Raw genomic sequence first — 20000 nt, 5'->3', positions numbered from 1 at the left:
TCGGCCATTGAGAGTTCCTCACTGGACGAGTGGGTTCCGTACTCGACTATCAATCAGGAGAATTTATATCTGGTGACTAGAAATTCCATTTCTCGATAGAATGTGGTACTGATTCCACAATAAGCTGTAGGTCCCGTTGCTAAGAAAATACAAAAATTTCTAATCCTTCGGGCCAGCCCTAGGAGAACTGTTAATCAGCTAATTGGTCTTTTTAAACTGAGATACTTAACATTTTCTGACACAGAAAAGACGCCCATGCACGATTATACTGATTTGACGTGAAGAAAACTAATCACTCGAAAGGATGATTCAGAGGTTTTTTGTTATATGTTTTCGTTCTATGGCGACCCAATATTCTTGGTAAATCATGAAAAAAAAACGACTATTCACTTGTATGAAACTCTATAAGCCGAGTGTGAACTGATGCGTAGGTATTTTCATTAATTCGCATCGTCAGTATATATGAATTTTAATCCTTTACCTCTTATTCAGGATTGCGGAAATTATGAAGCATAACCTTAGCAATTCAACAGTTACGCAGTATAAACATGAGGAAAACCAAACTGCCATTCAGATGTGGTTCCTGGGTTCTTTCTCTTTTTCCCGTTTTGATTTTTGCAATCGTTAAACCTAGCACGCAGGAGGGATTTATGTTGCTCATTTTGCATTCCTTTATGACCTCACTCCTGGCTCATCAATTCGCCTTAATAAGGAAAAATGTCCTTCAGTGCTGTTTAATGGCTATCATAAAACAAATCACGACCCAATAGAGAGGAAGGGAAACTTCTGCCTTTCCGTGTGGAATCGGGTCGTATGATTTGTCTGTATAATGATAAAATTCAATATCATATCGAAAAATGACCACACCCTTATATCCATCTAATGCTTCACTCGCCTTTCTACCTGGAAATTTTGTTTATGACTTACCGTGTGAAACAATCTTTAACTTATTTTCACGGATGATGTTAACACAAAGAAGAATAGTATTTTTGATAGGGTATAATAATCCTGTGAAATTTATAACTTAACTCAACTGCAGAGTATTTTGTCAGGAGCTCTCTGTACCCCTTAACTAGAGATTACAGAGAATATAGTATTGATTCTTATTTTCCAGAAAAAAGGTTTATTAAAAACAGCAATTGACAACACTATATTTTTGGTGTCAAAGGAAACTTTTTTCTCAATTTATCCGTAGCGTCAGACGACTTGGATAAATATAGCTTGACCTGGAAGTTTGCTCTATTTTTCTGTTTCCGCATTCTATTTTATATATATATATATATATATATATATATATATATATATATATATATATATATATATATATAAAGTTTGGTGTATTCGGTCATTTCTTTGATTATTTATTTTCCGTTTCGTTTTTTAAATTTTTTTCGGATATACTCTGACAAATCTATATCAAATTATCAGCCAGTCCCACAGTCGTTGCCAGAGCTTTAGGTTAGAGACAAAAGACTCAAGCTTGACTGTTGTAAGCTAAAGTTTTGTTGCCAGAAAACGAAATAAACAGCAATTGCCTCGTCAAAGGAAACGTTTGCGTTAATATGAGAGCAACAAAAATAAAAACGAAAAATATAGGAGTCAGTGATGAATCACTTGAGGTTTCTGTTTGGCAGAATGGAATCGAGGGGTCAAGACTAAACTAGATTAGTATGATGCACTGTCAAGCGCAGTCGAACAAGTACAGAATTCTTGTGAGTACAAAAAAACACATCGTGGGTCAGAAGAGGGCGATGACTGAAGTAAATACAATGTTCGTCTGATCGTATTTGTTTATTTTCCCTACCTTTTTGCCATTGATAAAGATACAGAGATTATTCTTCATCTACGAAGATGTTCGCACTCACAGCCCAGTTGATATGCCTGACAGCCAACCCACAATTAGATATTTTAGAAGTAGTTGCTCGATCTGCCACCAAACAACTTAATTTCCTATACAATGACAAGAAGACGACTTCAAGAAATGGTGATGCTCAAGGAAGACACCAAGGACTGAAGGTTTCCATTTTAATTGCCCTTGTAAAACGTTATATTCCTAAACTTTTGACATAAATTAAAACGTGCTAAAATCTGCAATCACATAGAACCTTGCTTCAACAACGAAATTTAAGATAAACAAACTCAATAATTTATTAAAAATAATTGGTCTGCATAATTGTTTTTATTTTTTAACATTTTCCATTCTAAGTAAGTAAAATCATAAATATCCTATCCGAAAATTAAAATTCTTGTATCTTTAACTCAAAGTAAAACACCTTTTTCAGACCTCCTGTTTAAGGCACTTTCCGAATCTTCCTATCCATCGTTAGGGAACTTTACAAAAACCAGCTGAGGGGTATATGCCCTGATATTTATCTCCAACACCCCCTTCAAGACCGAAGAACAACAAAGTAGTTTGTAGGCTTACCCTTCCCTTAGGGTATGCCATAAAATATCATGTGTACAGTAAATTTTTGTTTTTAAAAAAATGTTTAAAATATCTTTGTAAACTTTGTAACGTTTTTCTCATACAGCTGGAGAGGACCTTAGTGAACGTTGAAATCTATCGGATGATGAAAAAAAATATTAGTGTGACCCTCGAAATTGCTTATTTTTTATTTATGCCACATTTATTATAAATATCAAGATAGTTTGGTGCCTTCACCAATTTCACAGAATAAGGGATTTTTTATGGTATTCTGAATTTTTGGATATACTCTGATAAACTAAACACTTTATATAGACCTTTCAGGTACTTTGGAGCGATAGAATTGCTGTCCGAGTTATTTTCTCCTCTCTCTCTCTCTCTCTCTCTCTCTCTCTCTCTCTCTAATATATATATATATATATATATATATATATATATATATATATATATAATATATATATAGAATATATATATATATATATAATATATATATATATATATATTCTCTCTCTCCTCTCCTTCTCTCTCTCGTCTCTCTCTCTCTCTTCTCTCTCTCTCTCTCTCTCTCTCTCTATATATATATATATATATATATATATACATATATATATATATATATATATATATATATATATATATATATATATATATATATATATTGCTTGAGTGTGTGTGTATGTGTACAATCTCTGTCTGTTTGCCCTCGTTACATCACTGTATGTAGAAATAGTCAAAAAGCATTTACAATTATCGTGATGAATTACATTATCTGCTAGTTGATTTATCAAGTTCTTTCATCAATAATGAAATGGAACATAGAACTCCCTTACTTGGACTCCCTCCCAATCCTCAATAAATTCACTTTGATTGCATTTTGGATTTAAGAAATTAAATCTAATTTCCAAATGACCCCATAAATCAAAGAATGAAAAGTGAATGGTTTTACTGATAGAGCAATTTGTAAGAAATATAGCGTTGTGATAAAAAAGGGAACCTATGTATGTTGCAAATCCAAACCTATTTCAAATGGCAGGTTCTACTGTTTCACTTCAGATTAAAACTGAATTCGTCTAAAAATGTATTGACAGTTTTCCTACAGCTATAAATTTCTTAAATGTTTTACAAATCATATTATTTTCTCTCAGTATAATAATAATTCGTTAAGGGGGCGCGCCGACGCCATAAGGCCCATTATACAGAAACTGCTTCATTCTAACTTATGGTTGAAGGGTTTCGATTTAAATTTTTACCGCTCATACCCAAAAATTACAGGTAGAAAAATAATGATATTCGATCTCTAAGTTCATAAATTTTGCCTTTGAAAAAAACATTTTGAAACTTTTCGATTATAAAATGGCAAGCCAAAAAATTGCACTCACATTGCACTCACGAATAATTATTTAATATAGTCTTAGGAAATTACTATCGTAACTGTTTCATGGTAACCATTTCATAAAGTCGTGCTCATGAGAAACGAAAGTGATCTTCATTCTGACCTCACGTATGCAAATTTGAATTATTTGGATTTTCTGTTCTGGCTAATCGAGGCATAAAACAGTAAGGAAAGGTCTGCATTCGCGAAAATTTATTCACTTTATCAGGCAAACATGAGATCTATTTCAGGTGTGATGATATAGAGTCCAAGAATGACATTTCGGATGAATTTAATATCCATAATATACGAATATATTGCATGTTCATTAATCTTATAATAAATCCACATCAAAGGCTAGGGAATTTCATATCTTCTCGTTGTTTTGAAAGTTAAAAAAAATAGAAATGATTTTGTTTATAGTTACTTAAATCTGACCAAGAAAATCATTATGACTTTCTTTACCACTAACGAGAAAGAGAATGAGAGAGACAGACAGAGACAGACATTTCATTGCATAAATAATCCAGGAAATTCTCTACATGAGTATTTTAATGCCATCTTGTTTTTACATTGAATATCGCCCTTTCTTGCAAATGAAACCTTGCTGCTTACAAAATGAACATAGCCAAGAAAGACAGTCTTGAAATAGAAAAAAAGTGAAAATATACCAAAATGAGCTTAGGACTTTCATCACACATATAAAATCTCGTCTTTGAATGTTCCCGAAAGTGTGTGTTTTAGTAGCTTTTGGTAAAAGAAAGAAGAATGAGAGAAGAAAGCCCTCGAAAAAGAAAGAAATTATTTTAAAGTTAAGAGTCCTTGTCTGTGGGATGTTTTTTGAAAACTTTGCTGTACAGTAAAGACCTATGTGTATGAAGAATGTACTAAATTTCGATGAAGAGAAGAAATTACAGCTTCCCAGCAGTTCCTCCCGTTTTCATTACCTATTAAAATCCCTAGCATTCACTGCCAAGAAAAGTGAGCTTCTGAACATTTTGTATTTTCAGGTGATTGTCAAGCGATAAATCACTGACTCTTTCCTCACGAGTGTGTTTCGCCACTGAATGGTAGATTTTGAAAAAAAAAAAACTGATTATTTTAGGATTTCCTAACTTACAACAAATACTATCTACCATCTTTTAGCAAAAACAAATCCCAATATCTTACTGTAATGGGTGTTATGTCTGTCCGCCCGTCTGTCATTAAATCACGGCCAAGCGGCTGGTGCGATGGGCATGAAACTTGGCGGGGTTATAGTGAGGACCCCATAAGATGGTTTATAATAGGGTTTCATCCTGGCCTCCCCCCGCCTCCGAAGGTAGTTGGGTGTGAGAAGCGATTCCCTGAAACAGAGCTGGTTCTGACCGTGAAATGGGGCTGGTTATGCCCGTAGATTGGTAGTAATGATAACCATTAGTGAAAGTTTTAATAAGTTTCGTTTATGTATTTAATGTAGTATCTTAGTCCTGTCATTATGATGATATTATCTTCATGATAAATGATTTAAAACTATTTTGAAATAATAACAAGAACTTTATTTAGAAAAGTAATCTACCTCTGAAAAGGCTGCAAAAGTAACGTAGGAATTACACAACCACTAATTTTCTTAGTGATTTGTTTTGAATAACTTGCAAAGAACGATTTAGGACGAATTGAACACCCAACATTGGCGAACATTCTGGGTCCTTGAGTTACCTACCAGAGCAAGTGAGATATAAAGAGGGAAGTGTGGAACGAAATAAACTAATTAATGCCTTCTTTTTCCAGGAATTCATTCTTATGCCCCATTGACTGCAGCTTACTGTTGACATTCAACGAACTCGGTTATCAAATAATTTTCAAACGGATAGAATCATGGCTACTGCCTTCTGATACCATCACTTTAACAGGGCGAGAAAATAGAAAAAAAAGGAAATATGAATGCAACAAACTTTTTATTGAACTGACTTCAATCATGATGTTGTAAAATTACAAAGCGCAGAGAGAGAGAGAGAGAGAGAGAGAGAGAGAGAGAGAGAGAGAGAGAGAGAGTTTGTAAATAAGATGCCCTTTCCCCTTTCATTTTTCCTCCATTGTTTAACGAAATATAAACCCTGTGTACCGAGTTTTAAATTTTGCTACCTTTGGCTGTATATAAAAAAAAATTAAGGGGAAAGTGAGGGCTATCAATAACCTCGGTTACAATACCAGTTAAAATTATAGAGGATTTTGTCGAACTGGAGACACTTTCCGTCATCCCGTTTTTGCCATCGGTTGTTATTGTCAAAAATGGTGAAAACTAGCGTGAGGAAAACCCTGAACAATTTCACAGGTAGCGACTTTCCAAATCAGAAGTCTTGCATGTTCTGGATAATCTCTCGGGAAAAATGTAACTCAAAACATTACTCTGGATAAAATCTCTGTTTTGAAAATCCACAAAACTCCAAACATTACTCCTGACAATCTTTGTCTAAGGAAAATTTTGCACATAACTCCAAACATTACTCTGGTTTTAGGAGATCAGCTAATGGGTAGGCGAGCTTATTATTGAAAATAACCCGTAGTGCAATTTAGGGAGCCTCCTAAAACCCTATAACCAGAAATTTTTGGTTGCGAGAATGGAAATGCCAAGCTTGAATCCTCTGAAAATTCTATGAGGTCTAACGCCAACTTCACGCTTGAAAACTTTAATTTGGGAAAAACCTTTATGAATATTGGCCAAAACTCCCCTGATTTAACCTAATCAGAAGTTCCTCGCTGGACGAGTGGTTCTCGCGCTCGGCTGCCAATCCGGTCGTCCGAATTTCGATTCCCGGTTCTGGCAACACGGAATCCGAGGAATTTATTTCTGGTGATAGAAATTAATTTATCGATATAGTGTGGTTCGAACCCCACAATAAGCAGTAGGTCCCGTTGCTAGATGACCAATTGGTTTCTAGCCATGTAAAAATATCTAATACTTCGGGCCAGCCCTAGGAGAGCTGTTAATCAGCTCAGTGGTCTGGTAAAACTATGATATACTTACCTTTTAACCTAATCACAAACCTAACCCATTTTCAGGAAGGTAAAATTCGAAAGTAAAACATATCAAGACGCCATACTCGTCTATAACTTTAGTTTTAATGGCGATTACTGCCGTTTGATAGAATAAACATTGATTTTCCTCAACCTAATGGAATTTGTGCTATCTTAATTGAGTGGGAGGTAGCTAAGCACATGTAAAACCCAAATACCTATCTTAACTTATCAAGAAAAACTTGAGCAAATAGAATTAAACTGTATCATTCCACTTTTATGAAAATTTTTTTAGTTTTTCAAGTTAGAAATTTGTTCACAACCACGCAAGCATCTGCATAGTAGGTGTTGCGACCTACTATGCAGAATATGGGATGTGTTTAGGTGTTGCAGGGGGTGTGCTTAGATTTAGTAGGGGGTAAATGGAAAAGTCACCCTGGCGCTATCTGGGTAAAGTGGATGTTCAACGCAATAATAGCTGGATAGCAGTGACAGTCAGCAGATTAAAACCTGAATAAAAGGGACAGTTAGGACAGTAATACCTGGATAAAAGGGACAGTCAGTATAGTAGTACCAAGATAAAAGGACAAATCAGCACAGTAATAGCTGGGTAAAAGGCACAGTCACTGCTGTAATACCCAGATAAAAGGGACAATCACCACTGTAATACCTGGATAAATGGGACAGCGAGCAAAATAATGTTTGGATAAAAATGACAGTAGTGTCTGGATAAAATGAGACTTCATAGTAATTCCTTGATATAATGTGACTGTCAGTACAGTAATATTTGGATAGATAGCCAGAATAGCAATACCTGGATAAAAGGGGCAGTCAGTACAAGAAGTGCAGGAACTTTTTCCAAGTTCTTCAGATTTTTATCGGGCAGTGCAAGGTTGGTCAGCTAGTATATATATTCATCCCTCTCCAGCTCACTATCAAGGGGATAAGGATTTGAAACCTACCATACCACCTAAGTTGGGTCAAATGAGGGCCTCCTGCCAAATTTTTTCTAGATCATTCAACCAGTGTGGATTTCTATAGTGCAAAAACATATGGGCAAACATATAAACAATCAGTTTATATATAAGATACCTCAACCTCCTCCCTTTCCCTTTTATGCTAACCCTCCTACTCCCTTCCTTACTCCCCTCCATGTCCTCCTCCATTCCTTTCCTCTCCCCCATCCCCATCCTTCTCCCTCCCTTCCCCCTCCTCTTTTTCCTCCTATTTTCCTCCCCCTACCCTTCCTCTTCACCTCCCAGGCAATCTGTAAGGACTAGTTTGACAAGCAGTATGTAATGTAGTCTGCTGAAAGAGAAGTACTGGGATGTGGGGGTAATGTGAAGTAACTTTTGATGTTGCTTTTATCTAAGTCATACTTGGGACCAAAACAAAAGTGTCAGGTAGATTGAAAAAAGTTTCAGGGTAGGATATAAAAAACAAGACAGATAGTCCTATGGAGTCGATCTACATATTATCATCAAGCGAAGATCAAGAGTAGATGAGACAGATATTTGGTCAAACCTCCCTTATCAAGAGATAGATTTAAGTGTGCGTTAAAGCATAACATACATTGCCTCCAGTAGCATTCCTGAAAGAAATGCAGTTGTTTTTTGTAAAGAAAACACAAAACTTCATCATAGGAAAGGTCCTGAATATAAGATATCATTGAAAAGTCAAGTTTTGGGACATGACAATGATTTCGGTTTCAGTAACGTGGGTAGTTTACCTTCAATTTCCTGTTTAGAGTTACGATAAGAGATTTTGCGAATCGAACAATGCTCGGTTTTATTGGAATCATCTGTAACCTCCCCCCATCCCATCACACCCTCAAAAAGGGCGGGGGAGGAATATACCACTCGGACACACACACACACACACACACACGCCAACGCACACACACGCACGCACACACAGAAAGAGAGACCAAAGCGAGAGCGTATACATACACTCCGTCCTGCCTAAGCATTCTCCAATATCCAAAAGAGTTCTGCTCTGCTCCCAGGATCTGGAAGCAGTTAGAGAGCAATTCTGTTCGAAGGAAACGATCCCTTCAGAACGCTCGGTCGAGGTTCCTATTTCACTCCTCTCCCTGGAAGCAGCCCCGCCTCGCTGGGAAGCCCTCCGGAGGAGGTGGAATTACAAAAGAGGGTCGGGGGGTGGGGGGTGCAGGCTAAAAAAATGGAGGAGGAAAGGAAGGATTTTAGCTTATTTCTCTTCTTTCTTTCGGGTCTTTATTTCACGAAATCGGAAATTAATAGAAAACATATTTAATTTTCTTTGTGCTTTTTTTTAGCCCATAATAATACAAGATCATACCTTTGGCTCCTTATCAGCGTCTTATTTTTCCTATAAAGTACCTATACGGAACACAATTCCACGCAGAGTTTCGGCGCAGAACAAAAGTATTTCTTTCAGATTTCTTTTATTCTTTTAACTTGTCAATTTAAAAAAACGTTATAATTGTACACACACACACACACACACACACACACAGACACACACAATATATATATATATATATATATATATATATATATATATATATATATATATATATTGTGTGTGTCTGTGTGTGTGTGTGTGTGTGTGTGTGTGTGTGTGTGTACAATTATAACGTTTTTAAATTGACAAGAAATAATGCGAGATCATTTTTTTTTTTTAAGAAAAGGTTTAGTATGAAGGTGAGAGACAGATCAGAGTTGCTGTACTTCACAGGAAGTTAGGTAAACGCGGGGTGAAGATCATTATCTTCTCATAGCTAATGCAGCAATTTTGTTAAGAAAAGGATTTCTTGACACTAACAATGGGTTTAACCTGCAAAATAAATACGCATTTAAATGAGTTTCTAAACTCAAAGGAATCCTTTTCATCTGTTTCTTCTGATGTTAAGTATAAACTTCCTATCTTTCAATTATACTACAATATTCGGCGTAAACCTTAAATAAAATATACATACACACACACACACACACACAGACACACACAATATATATATATATATATATATATATATATAATATCATATATATATATATATGTGTGTGTCTTTGTCTGTGTTGTGTGTGTGTGTGTATGTATTGTTATCTTATTTAAGGTTTACGCCGAATATTGTAGTATAATTGAAAGATAGGAAGTTTATACTTAACATCAGAAGAAACAGATGAAAAGGATTCCTTTGAGTTTAGAAACACATTTAAATGCGTATTTATTTTTGCAGGTTAAACCCATGTTAGTGTCAGAAATCCTTTTCTTAACAAAATTGCTGCATTAGATATGAGAAGAATAATGATCTTCACCCGCTTTACCTAACTTTCCTGTGAAGTACAGCAACTCTGATCTGTCTCTCACCTTCATACTAAACCTTTTCTTAAAAAAAAAATGATCTCGCATTATTTCTTGTAGACATTTCACATCTTTTATATTGGTCGTTGACAGCGAATGAGACAGTATGAATATATTTTTCGTAGAATGATAAGAAAAAAATGGGCAAAAAGTGTTGGGTTACGGTTTGATCAATTAAATACCCACGCAGGTTAGGGTAACAACATTGTCTCTGAGATAACAAGGGGTGATCCGGCCTCCAGCTTACTCGGGGGGCGTGCCAGAATCTACTGTCAAATAGAGCATTGTTTCCCCAACGAAAATTAGAATAAATACACTATATCTATTAGAAATAATTGTTCTTTATTGTTTAACATGCACATTATAATTTTTTTCAAATTTTCATTCGAATAAATAAATCATAGAGATCCTATCTTAAAATTAAAAATTCTTGTATCTTTAATTCAACGCGAAACACTTTATTTTCAGACCTTATTAGGCTTTTCCATAGACCTTTCCTACCGCCCCCTAAACAAGAATAAGAACAACAAAGTAGTTTATAGGCTTACTCCCCGGTTAAGGGAAAAGAAAAGAAAAGCCAAATGAAATCTACCAGGCATCTTTTCCCTTCTTCTTCTTCTTCTTTTTTTTTTTTTTTTTTTTTTTATTTTTTTTTTTTACCAAGTGATGAAACGGGTTTCACCTTTTGTCTATCTTGTCTCAATGAAAGGGTGTTGATACACGTAAGCGTCCTGCCCTTTTCTAACCAAAAATGTCTTCGATGAAACTTGAATAATATAACTAAAGACTGGTTCATATTTTTATGTAATCAACATTTTAGTGGCTACGGTCAGCAATGTTCAGATATTAAAGGAGTCATTCAGCACTGGATCGTATCATTACTTGGTTGGGTGGATGACAAAAAAAGGAAGTCTTCAATAGTCTATAAACTTACTGAATATCCAATCAGGAATCCAGGTAAGAATATCACTGGAGAAAGTTCACAGAAAAAAAAAGTCACATTAACCTTTCGTAGATAGTGAACCCCGAGGGTAAATTTGAATCTGGGATATATCCATTTATCCACCTTTGCAGCGTGTTTAGTGCGAGCCCGTTGGGGACTTTTTTTTTTAACTTTGGTATGTACCCACCTTTGCGGTGTGTTTGGTATAAGCTCGTTGGGGATGACCGTAAAAACATAAACAAAAACTCTAAATATCTTAAAGACGATGACTCCAAGAAATATTGTGAGTTTTTCCCTTGTGACTTTAATAACGGCCACCATAAATTAATGTTACTTTTTTTTCCTGTGAAATTTTTCCTAGCCGAAAATGTGACTTTTTCCTTGAGGTTTTCTTTATAATTTTTTCTCTGTAACTTTTTTTACCGTGACTTTATTTCCGGCCAACCCACTCGGTACGGTATGGGCTCTTTCTACCTCAGTCTGATGTGACCCAGACCGGCCCACGTGGGATCCTAATTTCACTTTAGGTCATGCAAAATCAAACGCTTTGTTTTGAATGAACGCTGTAACTATATCCTAGAGAAACTTAGACAAGGGCCCAAGTGAGAATGAACCAAATAACTACAGTAAATGCGAGTTAGAGGCACGATGGGGGCGACACGTCCTTCTCTTATTCTTCACGAAACTCGACTGGCGTTCAGCAGGGGACGCCTTTGGGCTCCTGTCAGTTCCTGGTTGTTATTTGCTTTGGCGCTTCTCCTTAGGAAAAATCAGCCTATCTGTTGATTGATTGAGAGAGATATAAACTTTTGGCATCCATGCCTAGCACTGGGGTATTAAAGGCCATTCAGCGCTGATAGGGAAATTAACAGAGAAAGTTTTGGTTGAAAGGTTTAATGGGAGGAAAACCCCAAAAGAAAATGCATTACGAATCGTTATGAGAGGGTTGACAGTAAGATGGAAAAAAGAGGATATGAATGGAGGTACAGTAAAGGAATGAATGGTGGTTGCAGCTGGGGCGAAGGAAACGCTGCAACGAACCTTCAGGAAAGCTAAATTGCCACCCCCTACGGAGTGTCAGCCAATCGGTGCCAGGAGAAAGTAACGCCAGTATCAACATACGGAACTTTTGGGGGTTTTCTAATGAGGGGTGGGGGGAAGGACAGGAAATGACGGTTGGGTCCTCGAACAATGGCGGCCTGCAGCAGCTAAGGGATCAGGGAATTCTTGCAAGCCCTCTAGAATGGCTTACATATGATATGAATTAGTCTTGGAAACGGATGGGTTACCCATCCATGGCTACACTTTAAAAATCAAACTTTATGATGATCTCAGGCCCCATGAGCAAATCACAAATCGATTTCTAAAAAAAAAAAAAAAAAAAAAAAAAAAAAAAAAAAAAAAAAAAAAAAAAAAAAAAAAAAAATCAAAAAAAAAAAAAAAAAAAAAGGTGTGAGCGCTTTTATCTTGTATCAAATCCCCCATGTCTTGTTGTCGTAATCATTATAACGCAATGGTTATTATCGCTTAGGCTAGACAGAGCAAACCCGAATAAAGAAAGAATATAAAAATCCCCAAATCAATGCCTCTGAAGAGACATCTTTGGGCGCCTCGTGATTCCCAGCAGTGTAATCATGTAAAAATGCTTTTCACTTCGCTGATGCGTCCTTCATCTTCTTTTAAAAGAGCTTCTCTCTAATGCTTTGCGTTCACAAGTCTTCGTAAGATTTGGAACCGATTTTTGACAACTGCTTCTTATGAAAAGGTGGTTGTTCATGGCTGTGACCTCCATAACATTTGTAAGCGATGGTTAATCACGCAGACATCTCTAGCCCGTCTAATTAATGTGCAAATGATTGCTAGCTAGCCCCCTCAGTATTTTTGAGAAGAGACTTATCCTTTGTGGTTTCCATTGGGAGATGGAAATATATAATAAGTAGTTTGAATGAATGTAGCTTATATTTGAAATATTCTGATACTTCTTGGTTTTGAATGGACTCGCCATCCATGTTTTATTAAAGGTCAGATTGCATTCTGATGAGAAAACAATGATACCATTTATTTTCTTTCACCTTCCATGTTTTCCTTCATTCATAAACAAAGACAAGTAGGAAAAAGTTTTGTTAAGAATCTGTTTAAATTCTTTTTTCTATTATATATATATATATATATATATATATATATATATATATATATATATATATATTCTTTTTTACGTAGCTGAACATTTCCCTACGTTTTAAGAATCCATTTCTGGTTGAGCGAAGATTGTTTCCATTTAAACAAACGAACTTGATTTGAGAGAGAGAGAGAGAGAGAGAGAGAGAGAGAGAGAGAGAGAGAGAGAGAGAGAGAGATTTCAATGGCAATACCATTTAGCATTCCTTAAAGTCATATGAGTTCGATGATAAAGGTCCTTAACTGACGAAGTTGCAAAGCATTCCTCAGAATAATTTAATGTTACTTTTTTTTTCTTCACAGAATACGTTCATTTCTGAACCCAAAATATCTATTTGACTTTTCTTCATAATTTCTTCATGGTTTACACCCCGTAAGGAGGCAGTGCCGCCAGTGCACCTCATGCATTGAACTGCAGGCTTTTTGCAGCGCGCCTTCGGTCCGTAGTTCCAACCCCTTTCGTTCCTTTTGTTGTACCTCCGTTCGTATTCTCTTTATTCCATCTTAACAATCAGTCATAGTGCAAATGCTGAGTTTTCCTCTTGTCACACACCTTCCAAACCTTACTATATTGTTAATTTCCGTTTTCAGCGCTGAATGACCTCATAGGTCCCCAGTGCTTGGCCTTTTGCCTAAATTCTAAATTCCATTCAAGTCAATTTATACTTTTTCTTGCAAGATTGTCAAAATAATGAGTTTTAAAATATTTCGGATTTTTGGAAGACTTACGATATTTGATTGACAGGGCAATCTTATTAAGAAAAAAAATATACCCAAAATCGCTTTTACGAACAAAGACCAGAATATTAGCGATTAAACTGTGTAGGAGAATATCACATTAGCCTTCTTTCACTCAGGACCCATATTTCGTCGTAATATAGCGAGTTATCCATCATTTTCTGAGGATGGGGGGGAGGTGGGGGGGGCGGATTTAAATGGGTAATGGGTAATAACGATGCAAGGCATTGTTATGAAGAATGTTCGGCAGGCAATATGAACACAAAGACCTCCATAGTGTCCTGAATACCCCTGGCCCTCCACAGAGGCCCTCGGTCACCAGGTGAATGGCAGGTATATTGAGGACCGCTAGTAAATGTGCATTTTCCTCAGAAAAGACTTTGCCTGGAGTTAATCATTTTTCATGAAACGCCGCTATTTTTTACAGCTTTGGATTTTAATCGAAATTTATAATAAGCCAAAAATGGCCACCGTTTTCTGTCCGCCTTAATGGAAAAGAAAAGTCCAAAATTAGGGACTCTCTCTCTCTCTCTCTCTCTCATACTTAACTGATTAGAATCGCGATAACATAACATAAGTACGAGCTCTTGCATGATACCAAAATTAATTAAATTTCTACAATCCAACACAACTAACATTAATCTAAATCCACATCCCCAGCCACCACCCCCTCTAATCCCCACAGCCTCCTCCCTCCCCACAGCTTATTTTTGTATCTACGTTTGCTCCATCTATTGGTCTGATTGAAGTAGCTATGCAAGCTCCCCCTACAAGTTACAGGTAGGGCTGGTTAAACCATTATCTTCAAGGGTTGAAATAGTAGTCAACATGGAATTATGATCTGCTATTAAGTGCAAGACGTAAATTCAGCACCCTTCCTCCCCTGTCTTAAAAATCTAGTTGCCCAAATTAAAATGACACTGCAAAGTGCTGCCTACTATCAGAGCCTTCTAGAAACATTTCCAGCAGGCTTTATTTGGATCGCTTAGCGGATTGGCTCTCTTCTTTGCCGTTAACGACTCAACTGCTTAGAGTCACCTAACCTATCAAATGGTAGTTGATCGGAAACACAGTACAAAATGTATCGTCCTTTCCCAGTTGTTATGAATATGTTGTATATGAAGCCATCAATTCTTCAGTGTTCACCGACAACCCAAAGTATGTTCGCTCACCCACCTACATCAATGAATATGATTACAACACCTGACCTTCATCAAAACTGAATAGACGGTTATTAATTTTATTTATCTATTCATCCATGAGGTTACACGCGAATAATCGAAAAATTATGATCTTGAAAAAATCAGAAATATAATTTCATTTGCAAGAACAAGAAAAAGTCAAAATCATTTTGCGCTTAGATCAAATAATGGAAACATTGTATTCTTGCTATAATGTTCGAATAAAAATTAAACAGAAAAAAATAGGGAAGAGGGGGGGAAAGGTTGAGAAAAACTAAGGGAAACATAAATGGTGTATTTTCGATATAATATATGAACGAATAGTATATATATATATATATATATATATATATATATATATATATATATATATATATATATATATATATATATATATGTGTGTGTGTGTGTGTGTGTGTGTGTGTGTGTGTGTGTACGTTTGTAAAATTAGGAAGACTAATACCCTCTGGTGCTCTCGCTATGTGGTTAAAAGCACAAGGTGAATATATAGATATAAAAAATAAAAATGCATGCATTTTTATTTACCAGTTTCAGTGCATAAATTCAAACATTCAAACATACACAAAACGTGAACGTAAACAGAGAGAGAGAGATTGAATGTTTATGAAAATTCTCAGTAGGTGAAACCCTTTTTTCCTAAGCTCAGATCTGAAATTTAACAAATATTAATTTTTTTCTTCCCCAACTTGAAACTAACGAGATTCTTTCCCCAAGTCCTCTCTAACAATCGTATCACGAACTCCTCTGGTATCGTCTACAATACATCCTCACTTTTCCCCTGTACTGCATCTCTCTATAAAGACAAAGTTCCCCCTTCTTGTTTTACTTTCAAATTCCCTCTCAAATCCTGTTAAACGCCTGTCGTCGTCTAGTGTCATTAGCAAACAGCGAGTGGAATAAAGGAAGCAGCCAGATTCAGCGAAAAACAGAGCCGTCATCAGCAAACAAAAGTAGAGTCAGAAGACACTCCAGGCTTTCACAGCCTACAGCTTCTTTCTTCTCCTTGATCACGACGTTCACGTGTCACCACTTAATTTGCATCTCATCTGAAAGTGTACTGTACGCAAGGCTCATTCATGTGTTAATGTCATGGCGACTTTTGACCTTTGCGTCCCATCTACATTGATTCTCCGCCTAGATGGAAATCAGTCACTGCCAATGAAAAAGGCAACACACTGCTAGAACGACTGGGTGACAGAAAGTGTTAAGCATATCTTAGTTTAACCAAACCACTGAGCTGATTACCAGCTCTCCTAGAGCTTGCCCGAAGATTAGAATTTTTTGTTTATTCGTGGCTACGAACCAATTGGTTACTTAGCAACAGAACCTACAGCTTATTATGGGATCCGATCCACATTATATCTAGAAATGAAATTCTAATCACCAGAAATAAATTCTTCTGGTTCCGCATTGGCAGCAGAGGGGAGCGAACGCCAGCTACCAAATTGATACGCGGGTACGCAACCCACTCGACCAATGAGTAACTGGGAGAAACTTCTTATATATAATGAGTTTGTTTGGTCATCTCTCACTTACGGATGAAAAGTGTGAATGCTGAATGCAAAGGAAAGTATGAAGTGTGAATTATTAGCAAGGATAGCATAGGTGAAATGAAAGAGCAGAAAAATCTTTGTTATGCATTTACATATTTGTTATTTGTTCATCTTTGGTTTATTCTTTCTTATTTCCTTTATTATTTCGTTTTATTCTATCTTAATTTCATTCTCCATACTGGGCAGTTTTTCCTCTTGTCGCCTGTGAGCTTCTGGCATTCAGCTATACCAACAATGGTTACAGCTTGGCGAATGATAATAATAATGATATAACAATAATAATAATAATATTGAAAATGATATTAGTTCAATATAATATTAATAATAAAAAAATAATACCCATCATTGTAATGAATTTCTCTAACGAGAATGATAACTCATGATAAAAATGTGAAAAACAATAAAAAGCTGATATTGAGAATATTAATGACCCAATCAACAAAACAATATGTAAATAACAAAGTAACTCTTATAATAACTTATAATCAACTCGGAAAGACTGATGGCCATGAGAAAAAGAATAAGAAGAAACCAGAGAAGCCAAAACAAGAGTGAAATGCAAATCTAAGGGTCGAAAGCTTCCTGGACAGCAGAAAAGATTCGGAATCTTTCTCAATTGAAATAAAAACAGGAAAAAAAAATCACGAAGGTAAAAGTGAGTTATGCTTTTCCCTGATTTATTATGCTTTATGGATGATGCATGAGCTCTGCCGGGAGAATAAATGTACCTAATAAATGTCTTCGGGGAAAGCGATTCTTCTTTGGATTTCACGGATGGTGCACGATTCATTGGGCGAGGAATTTTGTCTGATAAAATGCATTATGCGGAGGAGGTAGGGAAACATGCGTTTGGGCCATAGGAACTTTGATATGGGGGGCTTTTTACACTGTACCTATTTAAATACATACATGCATACATACATACATACATACGTACATATATATATATGAGATATATATATATATAGATATAGTTTATAGTATATATCATATATATATATATATATATATATATAATAATATATAGATATATATATATATATTATATATATATGATATATATATATATATATATATATATATATATATATATATCTATATATATATAATATATATATATATATATATATATATATATATATATATATATATATATATATATATATATATATATATATATATATATATATATATATATATATATATATATATACATCACAAAGCAACACGTGCTTGAGAATATCCTTGAATCTGCTTTAGAAGGGGAGTAAAATAGGGTACTATGAACAAGTATTTCACAGTTTATTTTTACTCCTCAAAGTGAACTAGATGAAGGATCCCACTGAGAGGACTTGGTGCTGCCTATGCTGCTATAGAGGTGGTAATGATAACGTTGCCTGTTAATCGACAGTATCTTCATAAGCGAAGATCAATTAATAATAACAGAAGTGATTAAGACGACAAAGATACTCTTATAAGGCTACTGTTAGCACTCTCTCTCTCTCTCTCTCTCTCTCTCTCTCTCTCTCTCTCTCTCTCTCTCTGCAAACGACTATTCGTCCTGAGCCTTAATTTTTTGGTGTCAGGTGTTGCCATAGAGAACATCTACAAGTTCAATCGGCTAATCTGTGGCAATAATTCACCACTTTCAAACGTCAAAAACTTATTCCCATTCACGAATCAAGTGAGTAATCCACAGGAAAGTTCTTTCTGCTAACTACAGATAGCACTGGCTAAGAGGAATTCAGTCAGTGTACAGCATAGTGGTTCCAATAATTTCCATACTCTAGCACAGAGGTCGCCAGCCGGTGGTTCACGGACCACTGGTGGTCCGTGAAAAGATTTTGATGATCCGCAGAAAAATTGGGGCATTCTCTCACTTTTAATGTTTTGTTAATCCTTTTCAGGCAATCCTGATACAAGTCGCACAAAAGACAGAGAGCCCAGTGTTCCCGATTTAGTATTTTTAATGGTAGATTTAGCATTTTAGGGCGATTTAGCATTAAAAATTTGGATCTCAGCTCCAAATAAATACCGCTCTCAGTCTTGTAGTAACGTCAACAAACTTGCTTCAAACAAGCAGGAACAGATATCACACTGAAATGGTAATAGCTAACTTCAAATTTCATATTTTTAATGTAATAATTAAGCTATAACTTTGTTATATTTAATAGGCGAATTTCATATTGCTAAAATAAAACTTATTGTATTATTATTATATAACGATTTACTTTTTTTCCATATACTTAGTGGTCCGCCAAATTTAAAATAATACATTACTGGTCCATGAAGTTCAAAATGTTTGCGACCGTTGCTCTAGCAGATATGCGACAGGCATGATATACAAGTCCTAGAACAAGAAGCTCAACCTGCATTTCACTCAAATAGGGAAGTCAAGAGGAATTTAACAGAATTGTGACTTCCGCTGAACGGATTAGTGACCACGCCTGTTGAAGTTGAAAAAACACCACTTACAGACTCACGTGCACATTGCAGTCATATTCTGAGCCGCCAATCATGAATTTAAAGAGAGGGACACTTGTAGAGTCATTCATATCACCTGGATTTGCGAGACTTCTAAAACTATTGATGCTGAACACTGGGTGACTGAAACAAGAAAAAAGAAATCTTAAACTTGAGAGCAACAGACACACACTCGCAATTGTGCTTGCATCAGCTGCGGGCTTATTGTAATCATTGAGAAGGCCAACCCACAACCAAGAACTTGGCTGCTCCCAGCTTGACCACTGCCATCATCTTTTCAATGATTTTCTTATTTTCTGAAGTAATACGTAATTACTTAGTTCACTTTTAGGTATTATTCATTCATCAAGTAAAGTGACCTACATTCTACCTACATTCGTCTTGATTTTTTCATGTTTTCCAAGGCATCTTTTCAAAGTGGCTTAAAGTCTGTATGAGCCCGTATAAGTAAATATAGCAGAAAGAAGCTTATATATATATATATATATATATATATATATATATATATATAGATATATATATATATATACACACACCTAGCTCTGACAGTTACCGTGCGTACTCAACATACAAAAAAATGTCGAATGCGCACGACATTAGTATGCCTTTTGCGCATATTAGTTTTCAAGAACTCTTTTATCGAGTGCCCGGGATCAGAATGACACCTCACGCAAAGAGAGTCCCTTTCCAGGGACGTTTTCACATGTGCTGTGTTGCGAAGAAGAGACGATTTGCAGAGAGCCTCTTGAGGTGAAGTGGAAGG

The sequence above is a fragment of the Macrobrachium nipponense genome, chromosome 2, assembly GCF_015104395.2.
Source record: "Macrobrachium nipponense isolate FS-2020 chromosome 2, ASM1510439v2, whole genome shotgun sequence".
Taxonomy (NCBI): domain Eukaryota; kingdom Metazoa; phylum Arthropoda; class Malacostraca; order Decapoda; family Palaemonidae; genus Macrobrachium; species Macrobrachium nipponense.
The sequence above is the reverse complement of the archived record's forward strand: the minus strand, read 5'-3'. Positions refer to the sequence as shown.